We start from the raw sequence: 13,699 nt of genomic DNA on the forward strand, positions 1-13,699 counted from the left end.
CAGGACACTTGATTGATAGAGTGGGCAAATACCCTACAGTTATTTGGTATAACTAACAAAAAATGATTCAAATAGACCTGATCTTTGATTACATCCTTTTTTCTGATTTCTTAGTTGGGTCTCATGTTTAAATTTTTCCCCAATTTTTTTTTTCTGCACTGCTTTTTGTTTTTTTTTTTTTTAGGTGATGCTGCTCATAATCTCACACCATAATCCCTGCTAAATTTTTATAAATCATTTTATATTTTAAACCTTTATTGTCCACAGCCAGATTTCTCTGTCAGATGAGAATATCAAATGTTTACTGGCTTAACAAACAACAAACAACTTTTCTAGGCTTGCTTTTAACTTATTTTGGGAATTGATTTGCATCGGTTTAATGTTTTTCAGACATAATTATAATTAATGTTGATGTCATTCCCTTTAACCATATCCCATTTTTGGCAGAAGCAGCTTGTTTAAATAAGTTAAGCTACAGTTGTTTAAACTATATGTAGCATCTTTTTTCTCATTTTATTCTTTTTTTCCAGGTTTGTATATATTTTGATATTCATTCTAACAAGTCAATGGTCTTATTTTATGCAGACAGTTGATTCAGGAAATACTTTCATATTTAAAAAAAACTTTTTTCTGTCAATTAAAATATAGTCAATTTTATTTTGCTTATTATTTTATTGAGTTCCCTCTTATCTAGCAACTCTTGAATTGTTTCTTAAATGAAGTATTTATGATATATGTGTGAGGTTTCTAAGTAGACTAAGCCTTTGGCCTTTCTCATTTCTAACTCTGGAACCATATTTTCTAATATTTTAGGTCCATATGTGCACTTTTCCAACAGCATAAATTTTTTATGAGAATGATCTGCATATGCATAAAGGCCAACACTGTTGAAGGAATTAAAGTGAACAAGGAGGCTTTTGCAAGTGAAATTCCACAATAGACCACATATCTTCCATCGCATAATGGTCTGAATGATGTAGGAAATCAGACTCCATAGAGATTATTATTTGGCAACTATATGACTATAATAACAACCACATTATATTCAGTTGAGAAAATGCCAACTTAAAGAATCATCTGGAAGAGAGTACCTCTACTCTATATGTTAAAATTATGTAAGCTTCTTTGAGTGACATAAAAATAGAAAACCATATATATGATGACACTCATCCTTAATATCAGGTAAGGTATAACATAGGAAGAGCTATGTTTGACAAAAGTATTTACCTCTGTTATGGAAGTGAGGACAGTTTAAACAATGGAGGATCAAGCAAAGAGTTCATGTCAGAGATAGATTTGGATTACATGGCAAGGCCCTCCAGATGCATTTGTTTGTTGATGACGATGTGCTAATTGCACCAAGTCTCTAAATACTGCAAAGCCTTCTGGATGAGATCCATAACCACAAAGACAAGTTTAGCTTAACTAGCCACAAAGTGTTGGGGGAAAGTACTTGAAGAATGCCTATTGTCCAGACTATAGTGTAGTTGGATACACAACCTACAGAGCTAAATCATCAGTTCATAAATAATAGCAAATGGATCATGAGTTGGGTACAGAATTGACAATGAAGGCAAGAGCAGGCTTGATTTTCTTTGGGAAATTGAAAATTTCTTTCAATGATAATAATTTTAAAAGCTAGTATTTACACATACACATGTGTATAATTATACACATGTGTATATACATACAGATACATGTATCTGCATGCACATGTATGTGTACACATGTGTATCTATGCATGTATATTTATATGTATATATATATATATCTATATATAATACATATCAAAATTTATTCTATCCTCACAACAATCCCATGAGGTAAATGCCATTATCATCCCAAGATGAAGAAATTGAAGCCTAGAGGAATCAAGTGACCTGTCAAGGTTCACACAACTTGTCTCTGAAGCAGGATTCAAGCACAAGTCTTCCTGACTCTATGTCCAATAACACTCTTTCCAATGAGCCATAAATCTCAAACTAGGGAAGATTCTGAGATTCATAATACAGCCCTGGAGGTATACTTATCATGAGAGGAAAGAATCAAAAAAAGGAAATGGCAGTAGGTGGGTGGGACATTAAAAAAAAAAAGCAAACAAACCCAGAAATACTAAAGATTTCAAGAGGAAGAAAACCCAATAAAAATGAGAGCAAAAGCAGATAAACCATCAAAGAAGATTCTTAAACTAGAAGAAAAGTTGTGTAGAAACTCTTAAAGAGAACACAGTGATTTCTTAACAAATACTATAAGACAAAAGAATATATTCCATTGCCAAATAAAATCCACAGCCTTGTAGAAACATGAAACAAGAAATCTTGGAACAGATGTCAGAATTTATAGCTCTCAAAGCATAAATAAAATTATCCGATTATAAAATAACAAAATGTATGCATGATGGGAAGTTTCAACAAAGAGCAAAGGAGATAACAACAGATTTAGAATAAAAAAGTAATGAAGTGGAAGACATGCTGGCAGAAGAGGTGAAAAAGGCAGTGTTCCCATACATGCTTCCCATACAAGTCCGATCTCAAAGACAGAATGTGCTGAGGAAATTCAGGGTTCATGACAATTAATAATAATAATAAAACAAAACTGAATGCCATGATGTAGGAAATGATACAATAAAATTGTTCAGAACTTCTTCTTGCATAACAATCAAATGCATTTGCAGATCATCTCTGGGAGGAAAATGTGTATGTGTGTTTGTATATACACATACATATATAAAACATATATTTATATGTATACACACATATAAAATACATATAACATACATTACATTAATACATTATTTTAATTATGGATAAGACCCATAACCACAAAGAAAAGTTGGTTGAAAGTCAATAAAATGCCTATTGTCCAGACTGTAACATGTAGTTGGAGAAAGATATATACATACACATATGCATGTATATGCACATACACAATATGTATGTGTATATACCCATGTGCATGTACCTCCCTGACTTCAAATTCCAAGACACATAGTAGTTAAATTTTACAATTCCAATAACAGACAATAAATTGTGTAAGCAGTCAGGAGAAAGACCCCTCAACATAAAGGAAAGGAAATTAAAATAACGCAAGACTATTTCACAACCATTAGGAAGTACAGAAAGGAATAGAGTAAGCTATCTGAAAAGCAAAGGAGCTGAAGATGCAAGGTAAGATGATAAAACCTGTAAGCCTGAGCCTAATCATCAATATCCAAAAAGATGAATATTTAATAATAGAGGCATTTGAGACAGTTTTGCATTTTTTTTAAAAAAATGAATAGAATGTTAAAACTTGTAAACTCCTTCCCAATAATAGAAATACAATAAAGCTTAATTAACAAAGGAAGATTAAGTAATGGAATTAATTAATCCATGTTTGGAGGGATTTTTTAAAAGAGAGACTGACTATGACATTGAAATAAAATGGCAAAAAAAGGGCAAGGATTTAATAGTTATATCTACTTCATAAGGTTGTTTGAGGATCAAACAAGGTATGTATGCAATGTACTTTACAAACTTCAAAGTATATGTAAATGTAAGATATTTTTTGTTTTCCTTATTCACTATGAGTTATTTCACATCTGGCCAGTCACAATGTGAGAATATGGAATGGTATTAAATTCTTTGTTGAAAAAATGAACAGTGTTACCATGACCATTTTTTTCAGGTTTCTTTATGTCTCAAAATTCTGATTTTTTTGGGGGGGGGGGAAGGGTGGTGAATTACCTTGCACTGATGTGTTCAAATGTAGAAAGAGTGGTGACTGCCTTGCCTAGTCTTTTGATTTTCATAAATGCAAATTAAAATACTTATCTGCTCTATAAAGACTTGGGATGTTTAAATAACTATTATCCTTTAAATATATTCCACTGATGTAGGAATCATTATTCTAATGGATAGAATAGGCATTCAATCCACAGGGGAGTCATTAAAAGATGGCTATTTCTCTGTTTGACCGAAGCAGCAGTTGTAATGTATTTATTCAGGATTTAGAAAATGGAATTCAATTAGAACTGAAATGGTGTTAAATTGAGTAATTCCTATTGTATTTGTCTGACAGACAGAAATGTCCTGACCTGGAAAGTTAAAAGGCAGGCTCTTCTGTGCAGCCCTTGGATCCCACCATGTTTGTTGACAGAATGTCACTAAACTGGGGGTAGATCCTGCTTAACTCCTTAATCACCTGCTTAAAACCTTTAATATTATGTAAGCATCACAGGGCTTATTGACATTATTTGATGCCTTAATATGAACAATCTCCTTTATTCAAGATATCTGAATGGGGACTCAAATTTTGTAATATTACTGCCATGTGGCTTGATAGTGTTCTCTCTAAATAACAAGGTGTTCTCTACAAGGATAAAACAGATGGGACGGATATACTAGTTAACTTTCCCTTCCTCTTACACTGATAGTTTATGGCTTTTGTTGATGGTGACACTGTAAATTTAGAATTAGGAAGGTTATATTTTCTCACTTTAGTTAATCCATTGATAGCTGTGTTTAACAAAGGCAAGTAGAGTCAAGATTACTCTCTTAATTTGCCCCCAAGACAATTTCCCCCATGCTATTAAAAGGCAAAGAAAACACTAAGATTATCTAGTTTGGGGGTATAACATGAATAAATCCTATTTTTGATTGCAACTGAGATTTTGTCAATGTCAAGAACACTTAGTTAGAAAACACCTCCCACTGATAACTGTTTGCCACTGTTCTGCAATGTATAGTTTTAGTTGTCTGAAGGCTCTGAAAGATAAAATATCTTTCCCAGGGTCACTCAGATAATATTGGTCAGAGGCCAGACTTGACCGCAGGTCTTTGTGGCTCTGAGGCCAGATCTCACTTGTCTACAGCACTCTGCCTATCCTTTCATTGCTTCCTCTTACTATGAATAAATACGTCAGACAATTGTCTCCTCCTTGTGCTGTGTAGAGAAAATTAAAAAAAAATTATCTTATTAGAACAAATTAATTACTACTGCATACAATTGTAATTTTACATAGCCACCAGAACATTTCTACAATCAAATGCACGTGTCAAAGGCATAAATTTTTGGTGCCACTTGTAATTTCATCCTTTTCTGGAGCTCCCAGTGTGGAAAATCTATCCAATAACTCTTTTGTATTTTACAATCTTGGAGCATTGCTTAGAGAATGGAGAGGCTAAGTTTGCGTCCTTGTCAAAGCACATAAAACTACTGTCAGAGGTAGGACTTGAACCCAGTTCTTCTTAAATCTGAGGCCAGCCCTCTAGCTTTACTCACCATATCATGAGGCCTCAAAAGGCACAAAAACATTTTAATAATAGATTGCATTATTCCATGTTTTACTTACTTGAGAACAGGACTGGTGAGTTACAGTAAACTTTCCTAAACAGAAAGCTACACTTTCTTATTTTTTTTTCTGCTGCACTTTTCTAACCAAGAGCAGAATCCAAAGAAGGTCCACAATCTCTGCTCTTAAAAGGAAATGTTTTATTTTATTGTGATGAAGAGAGAAGATAGAAAGACTGAAACAAAAATCACAGGACACCAATTCCGAAGAAGGTGCTGGAATTGAAGTACGAATTGAGACAATTGATCAGAAATGTTTGCATTCCTTTGATATACAGCATCCTCAATGCATTTTTCAGACATGGGAGTAAGAGGGAGATGGTCTTGGAGCTAGTTAAAATGTTTCAGCAGCACTCACCAAAAATGGCTAACATATGATCAAATTCCCACTAGACACTGTAGTCCCCTTTTGAATCTTTGAAAGAGCTAATGGGAGCAAGGCTTGGAACATTCCACTTGATAGAGCATCATCAAGCTGTAAGTATACATGCCAACTGTCTGCTGACCAAGAGAAAATGTTGGAGTTCAGAAAAAAGATTACATATATATGTGTATGTATGTATGTATATATGTATTCACAAAGATCTTTGTGTGTATACATATACATGCCTGGCAAAATAGATCCACTGGAGAAGGGAATGGCAAACTACTCCAGTATCTTTGCTAAAAAAACCTTAAATGCAGTAAGAAAGGGTTGGCACTACTGAAACAACTGAACACGTATACACTACAGACACGTACGTAGGTGTATGTCTGTCTCTGTGTCTACACACACATACTGTCTGTCTCTGTGTGTCTTTCTCTGTCTCTTTCTGTCTTTGTGTGTGTGTGTGTCTCTCTCTATGTGTGTCTCTCTGTGCGTCTCTGTTTCTGTTTCTCTCTGTGCCTCTGACTCTGTGTCTTGGTTTCTTTACATCTCTGTCTGTCTTTGTCCCTGTCTCTGTCCCTGTCTCTGTCTCTGTCTGTGTCTCTCTCTCTCTGTCTCTGTGTCTCTCTGTCTGACTCTCTCTGTCTCAGTCTCTGTCTCTCCCTGTCTCAGTCTCTGTTGCTCTGTCCCTCTGTCTCTGTCTGTCTCTGTCTCTGTCTCTGTCTCTGTCTCTCTCTCTCTGTCTCTCTCTCTCTGTCTCTCTCTCTCTGTCTCTCTCTGTCTCTCTCAGATCGGGACCAGGAAGTATGGGCTCTCTGTCACGAGCGGGAAACTTCTCTTTACTGCTTAAGACCTTTCCCGACTTGCAACCCCGTACTAAATTGTGGATTAGCTGTTGACTCCCAGAGAAATTTACTCATCTTGCGGAGACTGGATCAATAAGGGCTCTGTTTTGGTTCCTGGTTCCTGTCTTCTCAAGGCAGCAGCATTTCTGTTACCATCACCACCACCATCCGCCCCACCCCAACTCCCCCTCACCGCGCCCCACCACTTTCCACACCCCAATCCATACTCCGGTGGCCGCCCCGGGCCAGGCCCGGTCATTTCCAGGGTACGGTTAAGAGGCAGTGCGCTGGTGACCGGATGATTCAGGGATGGAAGCAAACTACAAGATCATTCTTGTACAATCCCCTCCTTTGACAAATAACACTGAGGCCCAAAGCACTTAAAAGTCACACAGGCAGTAAGTAGCAGAATAAGGATTTGAACCTAGGTCCTCTGACTTGAAGTTGTGTGTGTGTGTGTGTGTGGTGGGGGAAATTGTTTTGTTTTTCCACACTAGCAGTAAGGTATAGTAATGCTGAACTGTAATTCAAGGAATTGGAAGATGGGGGAGGACGAAGGGAAGGAAGGAAGGAAGGAAGGAAGGAAGGAAGGAAGGAAGGAAGGAAGGAAGGAAGGAAGAAAAGGAGGAAGGAAGGGAAGGAAAGGAAGAAGAGGAAAGGAGGAAGAGGGAAGGAAGGAAGAAAGAAAGAGTTCAATAGTTCTTCAAAGATAGTTGAACACAAGCACAAAGATTTGAGGGGAAGAGTGTGACCCTTTGAAAATGTTCATCTCAGATTACAAGTTGTATTTATTTATTATTTACCTGCTAGGTTAGAGATTCTTCAGGACCCTAATTTTATTTACACATTCTATGAGGACTGGACTCATACTGGCTTTTTCATGCTTTTGCTATATAAAATGGGCTATTTAGAGGATTTCATACAATTCTTAAAGACTGTCAGTTTAAGAGGGGACATACCTCACCCTCCTTCCAAGAGCCATAGCCTAGAATTGACCAAGGAACTGAAAAAAAAATAAATTATCAGGAAGGATTATTTTCTTTTGAGATGTTTGTAACCTCTTGTTACAAAAATGGAACTCCTTAAAAACCATGCCTGGAAACAAAGCTCCTTAATGGTTTTCCTAATAGATAAGTGTTTATTGCTTTTCCCTTACAGTCTAATTAATAGTAATCAAAACAATCCACATTTTTCTAGGTTTAGGAAATGAAACTCCACCAACACTGTGCCACAGAGAAGTGCTACCTGAATGCTGGAAGGAGCCCTCAGTCTGGGAACTCTCTCCACTATTACAAATTAGAAATCTATGACTCAGTAGATTATATGATCATCATAGCATAGATTTAGAGCTAGAAATGACCTTAAAATGCATTAACTCAGCACCTTCATTTTACGGATAAGGAAAGTAAGGCCCAAAAGCTGAATATAGGTCATATAGGAACTAGTATGTCAGAGAACCAGGATTTTAACCCTTGTGGTCTATTTCCCCCAAACCAGGACTTTTTCTACTTTATCTCAAAATTGCCTGGGGTACATAAAAGTCATCCATGCGCACATGTGTATTAAGTGAAAGAGGAAGATTTGAGCCTGTCTTCCTGACTCTAGGCAAAGTCTTCTAACTACTGTGCTCATACTATAGTATGGGAAAGACAGAGAGAGAAAGAGAGAGAGAGAGAGAGAGAGAGAGAGAGAGAGAGAGAGAGAGAGAGAGAGGAGAGAGAGAAAGAGAGAGACAGAGACAGAGACAGAGAGACAGACAGAGAGACAGAGAGAAAGAGAGAGACAGAGAGAGACAGAGAGACAGAGACAGAGAGAGACAGAGAGACAGAGACAAAGAGACAAAGACAGAGAGACAGAGACAGAGAGACAGAGAAATAGATAGATATAGTTTATAATATTATATATAATCTATAGTGTTTTATATATATATATATGTATAGTTAAATAATAAGAATTAACCAGACAAAACTATGAACTGCCATACACACTACCCACAGAATCAAGAAAGAGTCATCCATATGTTAACTCTTCCCATGTTAAAGGCATCATGGACCTTTTATTTCCCAATATTGAATGGCTGGACACTGTGTCTTGCCATGAAGTTTGAACTCCCACCAGTCAGGGGCGAGTAACTAGTTAGCATGTCAGAATCCTATTCAATACCACACGAATCCCAACTGAAATATACTGACTCTGTGACCTGGAAAAAGTTATTGACTCTCTTGGTGCTCTGGCAACTCAGTAAGACTGTAAGTAACAGAGAAGGTACAGACCTACACTGGTAGAGGAAGATTCCTCTCCTGGAAACTCTTTAGACCAATGAAAACGAAAGACCAGTCCCTATCCCTATCTTTTTAAATAATAAAATTATATTTATATAATATTTTAGGTTCTGCAAAAAAAATTTCTGCACAATAACCCTTTTCAGTAAATAGTGCAAGTATCATTGTTACTCATTTTATTTTGCTTATTTAAAATTTTTATTGACATGCTTTATTTTTATGTCACCTTCATTTTCTAATATATCCTTTCCCCCTCTTCCACCCAGAAAGCCTTCCTGCATAACACAGAACAAAAATAAAAAGGAAGAGAAGGAAGCAGATTTTTATAACTTATCTTCTGGCCAAGCTTGGTCATTTTAATTAGACCACTTTTAGATTTAGTTTCTGTTGTTTCTGTTCTTTCCATTCACATTGGTGTGATCATTGTCAATCTGTTTTCCTTGTTCTGCTTACTTCACTTCACAGCAGTTTATACCAAAGCCACTCTTGCCTCTCTGTATTCTTCATACTCAACAGATTTAGGGAACAGCCAGGTGTCACATCATATAAAATACTGGGCCTGGAGTCAAAAGACCTGGGTTCAAAGGTGGGCTCAGAAACTTACTAGCTATCTGATCCTCAGCAAGTCAATTTTACCTCTGTTTTCTTCTGTTTTCTCACCTCTAAAATGTAGATAATAATAACACCTACCTTTCAGGGTTATTGTGAGATTAATAATTATAAAGCACTTAGCACAGAAAGAAAAGAAATGATTCTCTTATGTTTATATATAATAACGATAATGCATTACATGTATGTATAGCTCTTTGTATACCTCAAAATATGTGCTTGCTATTATTTTTTTCCAGGGTGGGGGCAGAGGTGGTTCTAGATCTGCGGTTTATTTGGTATAAGAAATTCCTGAGGAAATAGCAGCTACAAATTCAAATTGGCAAGGTTTTTTTTTTTAATTTCTTTCAATTTACACACTTAGAGATTTGCCTGGAGCTCTAAGCAATTAAAAGACTTGTTCAGGGTCATATAGCCAGTATTTGTCAAAAGGTGAGACTTCAACACAGGTTTTCTTGACTGTGAGGCTGGCTTTCTATGCACTCATTATCTTATCCTGTTATAATTTCTATTCACTGAATTCATTATTTTTCCTTCCAAACCCTCCCTCTCTTCCTGTCTTTCCTGTTCCTGTTGAGGACACCACCATTCTTCCAGTCACCCAGGCTCACAACCTAGGTTATCATCCTCAACTCTTCATTATCTTTTACCACCTTTCTTCCCCTTAAGAGCCAATCTCTTAATAAGATCAAATCAGATAATATTTGTAAAGTGCTTGGCACAGTGCCTGGCACATGAGTGATATATAAATGCTATTTTCTCCCCCAAATACTATCTATTCTACCTTCCAACACCTCTCCTATATGCCCCTTCTCTCCTGTGACATTGCCACAAACCTTATCGTCTCATGCCTGGACTGTTGGTTGCCCTGCCTCAAATCTTTTTCTACTACAATCCATTCTCCCCACTCAAATATGAAAGTGATCTTTCTAAAACTCAGATCTGACCAGGTCAACCCCTACTCAATTAATTGCAGTAGCTCCCTGTTACCTACAAGATCAAATATAAAATTCTCTGTTTTGCTTTTAATGCCCTGTGTAGCCTGGCCTCTTCCTATCTTCGCATTCTTATAATACAGTATTCATTGCCACATAGCCATTGATCCAATTGCATTGGCCTCCTTAAGATATTCCTTTTCCTGATTCCCTGCATTTTCACTGGCTATCCTTCCATGCCTGGATTGCTTTCCTGATTGTTTTCTGCCTCCTAGCTTCCTTGGGCATTTGCAAGACTCAACTAAAATCCTAGCTTTTACAAAAAGTCTTTCCCACTCCCCCAAAATACTAGTGCCTTCTGATGATCAACTATGAAAGATTTAGCTATGCTGATCAAGACAATGATCTAAAATAATTCCAAAAAACCCAGATGAAAAATGACATCCATCTCTAGAGAGATAATTGATGAACTTTGAGTGCAGATTGAAACATGCTTTTTAAACTTTTTGTTGATTTGTGTGTGTTTTCTTTTGCAACACAGGTAATATGGAAATATGTTTTGCATGACCTTACATGTATAATTGATATATTGATTGCCTTTTTGAGGGGTTGGGGGGTAGAAGAAGAGAGGGAGAGAATTTGGATCTCAATTTTTTTAAAAAAGAATTAAGGTTAAAATTTGTTTTATATAAAATAGGGAAATATTTAACAAAAAGAAAAATACTTAAAAAGAAAAAAAACAAAAAATACCAGTTCCTTTCCTTTGAGACTACCACCAATTTATCCTTTTTTGAACATAGTTGTACTTATATCATGTTTTTACATAGTTGTTTGCATATTGTCTTCCCCATTAGAATGTGAGCTACAGAAGAAATTGTTTTTGTCTACTGCTTAATAAAGTCTTGCTGATTTGACTATTCTGGACTTATAAATTAATTTATTTACTCAATATATGCCTTGGAATATTTCATAATAATAGCATATTCTAAGTATAGTCAATATGGTATAATGTATAGAGGGCTGGAGATATAGGTTCAAATCTTGCCTCTTACTATAGTGTCTATGTGACCCTGGGCAAATTCCTTAACCACCTGGTATCTCAGGCAAATCTGCAAGACTGTTATCTCAGAGCTGTCACTTTGGATTGGTGGATAGAGTTTTCATTTAGGGAGCTCCCCACATTGATGAAATCCTAATTTTAAAGAAAATAAAGGGGCACATGTTTTAAAGAAAATAAAGGGGGATATGAGAGGCTAGTTCAAGCAATAGAAAAGTCACTTTATTAGGGTCAGTAAGACTTTGTCTTTTTCTGACATCTTTCTATGTGACCATTAACAAGTTATTGAGCTCCTCTGAGCCTCGGTTGTCTCATATAAATAATGGGCAACTTACTACCTGTAATATCTAACACATAGGGTTGTCATGAGGCTTAAAATAATATATGTAAACCACTTTAAAATTGATATTTGAGGATCTATTAATATTATTATCATACAGCTGACTCTCATGGAAAGAGTTCTGGACTTGGGAGTAGTCAGACCTGGGTTGAAAAACTACCTCAGGCATTTAACACATCTTTGGCAATAGCCAAGTGATTTGAAATGGCTAACATTTATAATGTGCTTTAAGATTTACAAAGTGTATTATATGAGTTATCTCATTTGATCCTACTAAAAGGAAACATATATACGTATATACATATACATATATATTCTCATTACCAACCTCATAAGGTTGTTGAATGATCATAAATAGTATATGTATATGTGGGAAAAAATATAAGAATGTTCAGCACATTGATATAGCACTTTAAAGTTTACAATGAACATTCTTCCCAACTCTGTGGCAGGTCCTATTAGCCGTATTTAAGGAGAAGTGATTCATCTATGTATTTCATTAATAATGAAACACTTTAAAAGAAAACAATTTCTTCCATTGGTGGAATGGATTTTGTCACTGTCTATTGTTTTAACATTAGGAAGTCTGAATAAACCATTCTTACTCCTGGGCCTCATATAGCCAAGGTTTTAGCAAAGAGGTATTGTAGTGTATTTGGGCAGAATAACTCATTTTCCTGAATATCCATTTGAAAATTTAGCTCCTTGAAGGATTTAGTGTTGTTGTTCAGTCGTTTTCAGTCATGTCTGACAATGTGACCTCTTTTGGGGTTTTCTTGGCAAAGATCCTGGAGTGGTTTGTCTTTTCCTTCTCCAGCTCATTTTACAGATGAGGAAACTGAGGCAAACAGAGTTAAGTGATTTGCCCAGGGTCTCACAGCTAGTAAGTGTCTGAGGCCAGGTTTGAACTCAGGAGAATGAGTCTTCCTGACTCCACGCCCTGCACTCTATGTACTGGGGCGCCACCTAGCTGCCCTATGAAGCATTATAGAATGAGAATATCAGATTGAGGGATACGTGGGTGGGACCTTAGAGTTCATTGAGAACAACCTCCTCATTTCACAAATGAATGAGGAATGGAGAAGTTAAGACTCTTGGCTCAGGGTGATGTCAATAGTAAGTAACTAAAACAAGATTTGAATTAAAGTCTTCAGGACTCCAAGTTCCATGCTTTATCTGGGGAATGGCTAGACTCCACATTTCATGGAACCAGAAATTTTGTCCCAGATCATTTTTATGCTCCTTTGACATTTGTTCTAATGTTGGGAGCAGGGTTAACAGGTCTTCACTTTGTTTTGGTTCTATCTAATTGCTGGAAAATGATGGTAGCTACAGAAAAAAATAAATAAATATAGTTTGCTGTCATGGAGCTTAATGATCACTACATATTGTGGTGTGATCAACAGTGCCGTAGAGACTCATATTGATTATATATTATGACAGCAGCAAAGGATAGTTTCTGATATAGCCGCAGAAGCTGTGTTTCCTCAGATGTGTAGACCCAGACTTTATAAAGAAAGTCTACGTGTGATTCAGAAACAACTCCAGGCTACCTTCCATGCCCAGGATGGTTTTTAAATCACAACAGGCCAGAAAACCGTTATGGCCTTTTGTTCTTTTCACCTAAGAAAGCCTGAGTTCAGGGCCGCTTTTTCTTGGGTTCTAGATCCTGGAAGGCTGGCAGCTCATTACTGTGACCTTGGCAAGTCAGATCTGACCTGCTCACATCTCAATCCCTTCAACTATTACAAAATTAGACAAACCTGGCTGAGAAGCCGAGGCTGCGTGGAACAGAGCTTTTCACAGAAAATAAATGGCAAAAAAAATTACAGCTTCCTTACTCTACAACTCCAATCTTTCACTGGTAATTTAAATTTTAAAATGTTTCTATTATAAACCCTCAAGCATAGTTTCTACAGGGTTCATCTCAGAT

This window comes from Trichosurus vulpecula, chromosome 3, assembly GCF_011100635.1.
Source record: "Trichosurus vulpecula isolate mTriVul1 chromosome 3, mTriVul1.pri, whole genome shotgun sequence".
NCBI lineage: Eukaryota > Metazoa > Chordata > Mammalia > Diprotodontia > Phalangeridae > Trichosurus > Trichosurus vulpecula.